This window comes from Ixodes scapularis, unplaced genomic scaffold, assembly GCF_016920785.2.
Source record: "Ixodes scapularis isolate PalLabHiFi unplaced genomic scaffold, ASM1692078v2 PGA_scaffold5__190_contigs__length_132052651, whole genome shotgun sequence".
NCBI lineage: Eukaryota > Metazoa > Arthropoda > Arachnida > Ixodida > Ixodidae > Ixodes > Ixodes scapularis.
The window spans coordinates 56,833,304-56,843,555 of record NW_024609880.1 but is presented as its reverse complement, the minus strand read 5'-3'; the positions used below and the strand labels follow the sequence as shown (position 1 = coordinate 56,843,555).

Sequence of the window (10,252 nt, the reverse complement as noted above, 5' to 3'; positions counted from 1 at the left end):
ACATTGTTAATTCTTGTCTGTGCACTTAACGCCTTGAGCTTCTCGAAGAGGCATACAATCACTTGATGTCTTTCTCTGCCCCGCCTTCGATCGCAAAGAAAAAACAGACACCAAAAAAAGGGATATAACTTGCCCCTCCCCCTTTTTTTTTTTTTTTTGTAGAAATGTTTATTTGGATTTTTTGACATTGTTGTTAGGGTCTAAAAAATTAGATTCAGGGGCTTGGTTTTGAAAAAAAATAGCTTTGCGGAACTGTAGAATGCCAAGCCTCCCTTTGCGCTGGTCAGTTCGCGTTACAGTGTCACTGCGCTCAACTTTACGAAAATGAAAACGACCTTTTCTTTAGAAGGGGGGGGGGGGGTGCTTGTCCTGAAAAAATGGTAACGGATTACGAGGAATCCGTTACGTAAAAAATGTAAGGGAATTACTTTGAAATTACTCTAGAAAATATTTAATTATTCCGTTACTAAATTACCGATAAATGTAAGGGACTACAAGTAATTTCGTTACTTGTAACGGATTACGTACAAGTCTGGTAATAACCATGCGTTTCTTAAACTCTCTCTCTCTTTCTTTTTTCGTTCTTTGCTTTTTTCTTTTTTCTTCCTTTCTTTCTGTCTCGCTTTATTCAGGACAACCAAATTCAGACAACATGGAGATCATGTGCAAAACATCTGGCGAAGTTTCATTATGGGGCTCTATTTGCGCCGTACGTAACGTTCCACGCACTCGTTAACTATTTAACTAACTATAACGCACAGAGCTCGTTGTGACGTTTGTTTGGGAATGCAATTTAATCTTATCTTCAAACTCGCGTATGAATCATGGTTGATTTCCCAGCAAAAATCGAATAATTTACGTTTACTTTAAAATGAGTGTGTTCTCTCTTAGGAGAAAGAATTCAGTACACTTGTGAAGTGAAATTGAATTGGTGCATAGGATACGTGACTTCAATTTCCCCGCTAAATGTAGCAGGGAAAGTAAGTTTGCATGCGGGCCGCGTGATGCAAAAGCACACCTAAATTTAGAAGGGAAACTCTGTTGATAAAACTTTTCCGCTAAATTTAGCGGGGAAACTGAACTGAGGTCACGTGACATCAGATAACGTGATATCGAATCACGTCACGTCCATTTCCGCGCTGAATTTAGCGCGAAATGCACGGAACGACAGACAGATTTCTGGGATCAGGAGGTTCCGTCAAAACAAATTCATGTTTTAAAACAACCGTACTCCCTCTTAAAAGTTGGCTTCAGTGCTGAGAATGGCACAAGCGCAACAGCACGGATCATCCGAATGCTTTGTGTGCGGGAGCGCTCGCACGTAGACAACGCTTTCAAAAAACCACGCGCGCGCCCTTGCATTTGTAAGGGCTGCCGAAGACAACTTTTTTTATGTGTGTGTGTGTTGCGGATGTCATGTGCTGAGGGGGTAGAGAAAAGGGCATGGCGCCTGACAGCGCCTCTGCCCCTAAATTCAACTCAAAAGCTTAGAAATGCATACACAATGTAGGCTTACATACAATACAACCCTTTTCTGAGAAATCGCAACGGTTATATGGTTGTGCTACACTAAACAGGCACCTGGACGGGAAGGAACACACAGTGTTTCGGGCGGACGCCCTTCTTCAAGTCACGTAGCAGCAGCTACAATCATTCAGAATATACACGCTCTCAAATAGATGGGAGTGCAATAATCATGCAATGTTCGTCCAAAACGTATACACGTGTATAAACAACCCAATATGAAACATCATGTAGGTGACACTGCAGATGCACAAAGGGGACACAAACATAGAAATCAGTTTGTACCAAAAAAATACTGAACCAAGACAACCTAGATTATTTATTTATTTATTTATTAGTACCTTGAAGGCCCTAAAACAGGGCATTATACAAGGGATGGGCAGCTCATATTTGTAGGATAAGAAAAGCATATAGGGCATATACACTCATGAACAATAAAACGAAAAGAATCAACAAAATATTCAAACAAAACAGGACAAAAAGTTCGTATACACTTATGTTTAAAAAGTGCTAGTTCATTGTGGATTCTAAAAATTCGCCTAGCACTTTTTTAAATACATCTATATTGTGAGTTGTGACTATGTTGTTAGGCAAAGCGTTCCATTCATTAATTGTAAAAGGTATGAAAGAGTTAGCGTAAGAAGTCGTGGATGCACATATGGGTTGTATTTTACAGCTGTTATCTAATCTAAAAAAAAAAAAGTGGGAGGAGGAAATTGTTTATTTCTAATTGTTGGGTTATGGTGGTAAATCTTGTAAAACAGTGTCAAACGAAATATTTTCCGCCTTAAAGTGACTTCAGGGAAGTTTGCTTGTTTACGTAGTTCAGACACACTTGTGTGAAAAGAATAATCAGAATAAATAAATCGTAATGCTCTTCTTTGGACACGTTCTAGTTCGTCTTTCAGATAAACTTGCCTCGGAGACCATATGGATGCAACATATTCTAGTTTTGGGCGTACCAATGTTAGATATGCAATTTGTTTTACTTTAGGGGGTGCGAGTCTTTAAATTCCGTCGGAGAAAACCGAGTGTGCTGTTTGCTTTAGCAACAATGTGATTGACGTGGGTAGTCCATGTTGGATCGCTGGTTATGTGAAAACCAAGATATTTGTAAGATGAGGATGAACCGAGTATAATATCGTTAATGCTGTAGTTATAAGACGATGACAAAAGACGAGAAAAGGTGAGTACTTTGCATTTATCTAGGTTTAGTGACATCTGCCAATTATCACAACATTTTGCAATGCATGACAAGTCAGTTTGCAGAGATGAGTGGTCGCTGGTGCTCGAGATAGTACGGTAGATTAGGCAGTCGTCTGCGAAAAGGTGAATGGTCGAAGAAACACAAAGAGGGAGGTCATTGATGTAGATTAAAAAAAGGAGTGGTCCGAGCACGCTCCCTTGAGGAACGCCAGATGTTACGCTCATTCTGGGTGATGCTGAGTTATTAACAACGGTATATTGACAGCGATCAGGAAGAAATTCAGAAATCCAAGTAATAATGAAGTGGTCAATTTTTAACTGGTGAAGTTTCATTATAAGGCGGTTATGTGGTACCATATCGAAGGCCTTCAAAAAGTCAAGAAAGATAGCGTCAGTTTGCTGTTTATGTTCCAAATTAGAATGAATGTTATGTACAAATTCGAGGAGTTGGGTCTCGCATGACAATTCTTTCCTGAATCCGTGTTGGTTTATGGTAAGAAGGCCGTTCGATTCGATATATCTCATAACATTAGAAAATATGATATGTTCCAAGATTTTTGAAGGAATGCTGGTCAGTGATATTGGGCGATAATTTAAGGGCGAATTTCGGTTTCCAGACTTTGTATGGGGATGACGCGGCTAATTTTCCAGTCATGAGGAACGATACCTGTCGAAAGGGATTCACGAAAAATGTCGGTTAAAAACAGAGATGATTCATGCTTCGTATTTTTTAATATTTTTGAGTTGATGAGGTCATCGCCAGAACTCGAGGAAAGTTTCTGATTTTCAATTGCGTTGATAACCCCACAATAGTCGATGGCAATGGTTTCCATGGACGGATGAGTAAGGGCAGGATGTAGCGGAATGTTTTTAAGATTTTCGTTAGTGAACACGGAACAAAAATAGTTGTTTAGACAATCAGCACACTGGTCGTCGGAGAGAACTAGACCTTCGTCATTGGTGAGAGCAAGGGGGGTGGACGGCTTAGGATTAATTACGTTCCAGAACTGTCTGGGTTTGTCGGTTAATACTTGTAATAGGTCGGTACCGTAAAATTTTGATTTGGCTTTTGTAATTTCCTATCTATATAAGTTTTCGCATTCTTCATATTTACTTTGTATCTCTGTTTTTAAGGGCTTCTGTTTAGCACGCTTGAATAATCTCTTTTTTTTTTATTGGCTAGTCACTTGATTGCTTTAGTATACCAGGGGTTCTGACTATCTGTCTTGATGTTCAGCAGAGGCACGTATTTATTCGCAAGGAATGATAATCTATTTTTCAAACGGAGCCAGTTTCCTCAATTGAGTAACTACGGAACGCCTCCCTGAAAAACACATAAAATGACTCTAGTTTAACGTTAATAGACTTGTACTCGGCTTTGATGTAATCCCTTATTTGTTTATGAAGAATACATTTGCGCAGAATAGGAAACGAGAAGTTAAAATGTGCAACGAGGTGGTCACTGAGCCCAGGCAGCAGTGAAAGGTTGTTGATCACATTTGGATCCGTAGATAAGCAAATATCAAGTATGTTGCTACTGTGATCAGTGATTCGAGTTGGCTGACTAATCAGTTGTGTAAAGTTGAAATCCCAACACATATTGATGAAATATCTTGATTCATTGTCATTTGCTGTTAACTTATTCCAGTCGATGGAGGGGTAGTTAAAATTACCTAAAAGTATAAGCGTTGCTTTAGGAAATTTTAAGGATATATCACTGAGACACTCTTGTAATAAAGGTACAAAGGCATTATTACTGTCAGGTGGTCTGTAGCAGAGGCCAATGACTGTTTGTAAAGAATGTGATGAAAGGTATAACCAAACCATTTCTAAGCCCGGTGCAGTAGTCACTCGTGATACCGTCAGGCGTTTGTTCACAGCTATCAGTACTCCCCCACCCCGTTTGCACATTCTATCACATCTATACAGATTGAAATTCATACACGAGGGGACAACTTCAGAGTCATGAACCTCGGGGGTGAGCCATGTTTCGGTTAAAAGAACTATGTCAGCTTGCGTTGAGTCGATTAGAGAATACAAAGCATCGCGTTTAGATAATACACTTTTTATGTTCGTAAATAGAACCGAGTAAGCGTAGAACGAATCTTCGGTTTTTTTAGATGACGACGCAGAAGGGGCGGAAGAAACATATTTTTTACTCTTGGGTTGCTATTCGTGCTTGGCAGTTACACATTGGTTAGCGTGATCATAAAGGAAACAGGTGTTATCTACGTAGAGCTTATCATATCGAACCTTAAATCGACAGTTTTGGGGTTTCACGTACGCGAGCAGTTTCCTCCTAGCAGTTCTTATGTTTACCGGAAAGTCTTCACCAACAGATAGGTTAGTACCCTTCAGTTTAACACCAGCAGAAAGAATGTCCTGTTTATGTTTGAAAAAGCATAACTTTGCAATAATGGGCCTACATTTGTTGGGGTCGAATTGGCCTAGACGATGTGCTCTGTCTACGGCGAAGTCGTCTAGCACAATGCCAAGGTTTTCGGCACACATAGCTCGGACAATCTGCTCTGACTCAGCCCAAGTTTCTAATTCCGTATCGTCCAGACCATAAAATAGTAAGTTAGATCGGCGTGCTCGGCTCTCTGCGTCGTCACAACGTGCTTCCAATCGTTTCAGATGAGACTCTGTGATAGCAGCGTTGGCGCCCTCGGTGTGAACCGTCACAGGATTCGATTTTACTGTAGCCAGATCAGCCTCTAAGTTGGTGACTCGGGAGGCTAGACTTGTTACAAGCTTGTCCGTGTGCGCCTGCTTTTCGTTGAGTTATTTTACTTGATTTATCAAAGCAGATTGTCCAGTTTCAAGTTTTGTTAAAATTGCATGAATACGCTTTGGGCCTTGGTCAGCGGACCTGGATTAGACTCTACATCACCACATAATGTCAAAAGCAGCGATTTCCAAAGAGGTGTCAGGCATGGCTGTGGGCTCGGCAGGACTGCAAGGCAAATATAGTCGCTCTTAAAACAATAAAACGGTTTCGATTCACCAACCTGTATGACGAAGAGCAACAGTTTAGCCTTCATCGTTCCACGAGTGTTGCCGAGCCCATAGTCAAACTGTCGAAGCGCACGGTCTTTTGTAGCCGATGCTGTTGTTGTCAATGGTGTTGCCGTGGCGAAATGCAGATAATCTGGCGCAGCAGATTCGAGGATAGCGCTGGTGGCTTTTCTCGCTCCAGGTGGTTAGGCGGGCTTGGCCGGGAATGGACCATGTTCTGGCTGATTCAGGATCTGTATGACGAAGAGCAACAGTACAGCCTTCATCGTTCCACGGGTGTTGCCGAGCCCATAGTCAAACTGTCGAAACGCACGGTCTTTTGTAGCCGATGCTGTCGTTGTCGATGGTGTTGCCGTGGCGAAATGCAGATAATCCGGCGCAGCAGATTCGAAGATAGCGCTGGTGGCTTTTCTCGCTCCAGGTGGTTGGGCGGGCTTGGCCGGGAATGGACCAATGTTCTGGCTGATTCAGGATCCGTATGACGAAGAGCAACAGTACAGCCTCCATCGTTCCACGGGTGTTGCCGAGCCCATAGTCAAACTGTCGAAGCGCACGGTCTTTTGTAGCCGATGCTGTCGTTGTCGATGGTGTTGCCGTAGCGAAATGCAGATAATCCGGCGCAGCAGATTCGAAGATAGCGCTGGTGGCTTTTCTCGCTACAGGTGGTTGGGCGAGCTTGGCTGGGAATGGACCATGTTCTGGCTGATTCAGGATCTGTATGACGAAGAGCAACAGTACAGCCTCCATCGTTCCAAAGGTGTTGCCGAGCCCATAGTCATACTGTCGAAGCGCACGGTCTTTTGTAGCCGATGCTGTCGTTGTCGATGGTGTTACCGTGGCGAAATGCAGATAATCCGGCGCAGCAGATTCGAAGATAGCGCTGGTGCCCCGATTATTGCCGTTTCGTGCCCCCACAAGTTGTTTTTGTTGATGAAATATTGTTTCTGGGCTGTTCGTGAGTTCATGAGGCGGTTGTTAGTTTTGAGTGGTGACTAAGGGTGGCGATGTGGGTTAGTTGGTTCATGCTGACGAAAAGGCAAACAGCGCACAGTAAACGGGGACTAAAGGAAGTGCAAAGAGGACAAGCGCTGACTCTCAACTAAAATTTAATCACATGAAAACAAAACAAAGAAAACAGCAACTCCGCCCATGTCACATGATACATTCACCACGTGTCCAAAAAAACCATCTCTTTACTACTCAAGCCCAGTGACGTTTGGCTTACGCAGTTCGCGCCTGCTTTTATAATTGCATGCGCCTCTAAAATTTATCTTGTTGCATGCGCCCCTAAAATCGAGAAATTTTAGAGGCGCATGCAATTATAAAAGCAGGCGCGAACTGCGTAAGCCAAACGTCACTGGGCTTGAGTAGTAAAAAGATGGTTTTTTTGGACACGTGGTGAATGTATCATGTGACATGGGCGGAGTTGCTGTTTTCTTTGTTTTGTTTTCATGTGATTAAATTTTCGTTCAGAGTCAGCGCTTGTCCTGTTTGCACTTCCTTTAGTCCCCGTTTACTGTGCGCTGTTTGCCTTCTCGTCAGTTTGAGTGGTGACGTAGAGCGAAATCCGGGACCAAAGCAAAGTCCTGACGATAAACTAAATATGATCATGGAAGCTCAAAAAGATCAAGGGAAAGTTCTAAATGATATTAAACGCGATCAACGGTCGATCCAGAAAATTGTCAGCGAAACTTGAGAACACTTTAAGGAACTGGGAGAAAGGTTAAGCCAATTGGAGTCACAAATAAATAGTGTTATTGCGGTGCAGGAAACAGTTGATAACCTTACTAGAACCGTCACTGGCCTAAGACAAAGAGTTGATAACTTGGAAAATGTGTCGAGACGGAATAACCTGATTATTTTTGGCCTGGAAGAGACTGAAAACGAGAGTGCTGATGAGCTTGTTGAAACTGTTAAATCAATCCTGTTTGACAAGATAAGAATTAACCCTGTAACCATTGAGCGCATGCACAGTCTTGGTTTGAAGCGTCACTGATCTCGACCAGTCATCTTTCGTGTCGCGGATTTCAGGAAAAACTTGAGATACTAAGAAATTGCAACAAGTTGAAGAATAGCAATATTTCTGTTAGTGATGATTTTTCAAAGGAAGTGCCAAATGCGCGCAGAAAACTCTGGACATGCTGTGCTGCTGAAAGAGGCCAAGATGCGAAAGCTCGCCTAATGTTCAACAAGTTATCACTTAATGGAAGGTTTTTTTTCCTGGAACGAAAGAACTAATACGCGTCAATTAGTCAAACAAATGTCTGAGTGGAGTTCTCCCAACCAACAAGAATGACCAGAGTTTGCCTGAACACTTTCTTTTGTTGGATGTTAATGCACGTACATTGTGAATAAAGTAACCCATTTTGAATCTACTTCTAAAGCATGAACCAGATGTTGTTGTCATGACTGAGACATGGTTAACGCCTGAAATAGAAAATGCGGAGTTTATTCTACCAGGTTATGTAACTTTTCAGAAGGACCGAGAGGAAAGGGGAGCGGGTGTTGTCGCTATTGTTAAGGTTGAATATGCCTGTGGTTCATGGCATAGAATGCGTAGCTGCTAAGCTTTTTATAAGCGAATGTCCTATTAATATGGTTGCTCTGTACAGACCCCCCGAGCCAAACCCTAAATATGTTCAGTATTAAATGATTATCTTTGTATGCACGCTAAAGATAAATGCAAACTAATTCTTGCTGGGGACTTTAATTTGCCCGATATCCACTGGAACAATTTACTCGAAGGTGGCAACGAAGGGGGCAACGCAGGTGAGTGCTCTCGCTCCCTGTTAAATATGGTATTTTCCCATGACCTAACCCTAGTTGTCAAAACTAGCACGAGAACACGGGGAAATTGCGAATCATTTTACTCTACCTAATCTATCTAAGTAGACCCCTTGTAGACGCGGAATACTCATGTCAGGTGATAGATGGAATTTCCGACCATTACATAGCTCTTTTCACATACCCTTTGCTAAGTAATAAACCTCCCTCTTGTGTCATTCAAAAGGTCCTTAATTTTGGAAAAGCGAATGATTAAAATGCAATTAATTGCAAAGGAGCAATTAATTGCATTTTAATTATAACCTTAAAATTGCAAGCTTCACCCTTGTTGGTGTTAGACTGGTGGCGGCTGATAAAACCCAATTGCTCTACTGATGCCTAACCCCTGGTTAGCTCAGTTGGTAGAACGCTCCACCTGTAATGGAGAGGTCCTGGGTTCTATACCCGGACCAGGCGGATTTTTTCGGTCACGTACCATTCACGTAGCTGTGTTTGGAGATTTGTGTTTGTCCTTTGTCCCTCTTGTTCCCCTTCTCCAGGGATTATTTTCATCAAGCGAATGATGTTGGCATTATTGACTACCTTGATGAAAGTTTTGATGAATATAGGGAATATTCTATTTTGTCCACGTCAACTGTCGATACGGTCTGGGGAAAGTTAAAAAGAATAATTAGCAACGCTATTTCACGCTTCGTTCCATTTCGCACTAAAAGGATTGCTAGGAAAAATCCGTGGATTACAAAGAACATCATTCGACTAAAACGGAAGGGAAAAGGGATATAAAAGAGGTAACCGCGCACCATTCAGGGGCTTCCAGATAGCGAACGTATCTCGTCGGCTTCGCCATGTTATCACCGAGTCTAAATATTCTTTTATGAACATCACACTGCAGAATTCTATGATATCAGCACCGCAGAAGCTCTGGAGGTATCTTTCACTAGCAAAATATAGCGTTACTACTATCACTGTTGATTCAGTAATGATTACCAATAGGCTAGATATGGCGAAAAGCTTCAATGAATATTTCCAGTTTGTTTTTACAATCGATGACGGTGTTCTTCCCGCTCTCCCATCCTTTGGATCTGATTTTCCTGCTGCTCCAGATATTGAAATAAGTAAACTCGGTGTTTTCAACTTGATACTGAATTTAAACACAAAAAGTCGCCCGGACTAGTCGAGATTCCGAATGAATTTCTAAAAAGATATGCTGAATGGGTGTCCCACTAGCTAACAATTCTGTCTAAAAAAATCACTTCACTGCAGTCAGATCCCAGGGGATTGGAAGTGCGCCAAAATAATTCCTGTTCACAAGCAATGTAGCGAATCCCTTGTAGGCAATTATAGGCCAACCTCATTAATTAGTACGTCATGTAAGTTTCTCGAACATATAATAGCTAATCATTTGATGACTTTTCTTGAAAGTAACGGTATACTAGGTGACAACCAGCATGGTTTTCATCGAGGTTGCTCAACAGTTACGCAGCTTATTGAAGTAACTCACGAACTAAGCTATTGCATAGATAGGGGTGGTCAGACCGACGTAATATTTTTAGATTTGCTAAAGCCTTCGATAGAGTGTCGCACCCAAAACTGCTTTATAAACTTAACACTATTCTTAAAAATAGAACAATAATTAGATGGATGCAGGCATGCCTGCTTGAGAGAGAACAAAGGGTCCATATATAGGATAAAAAAACCGCGTCCTTGTAGTGTTGTATCT

General features: G+C 41.8%; 1 pseudogene; it reads left to right on the top strand.

Annotated features, from left to right (window-relative positions):
• Positions 1–5,960: 5,960 nt before the first annotated feature.
• Positions 5,961–8,044, top strand: LOC115323156 (annotated as a pseudogene).
• The last annotated feature ends 2,208 nt before the right edge of the window (positions 8,045–10,252 follow it).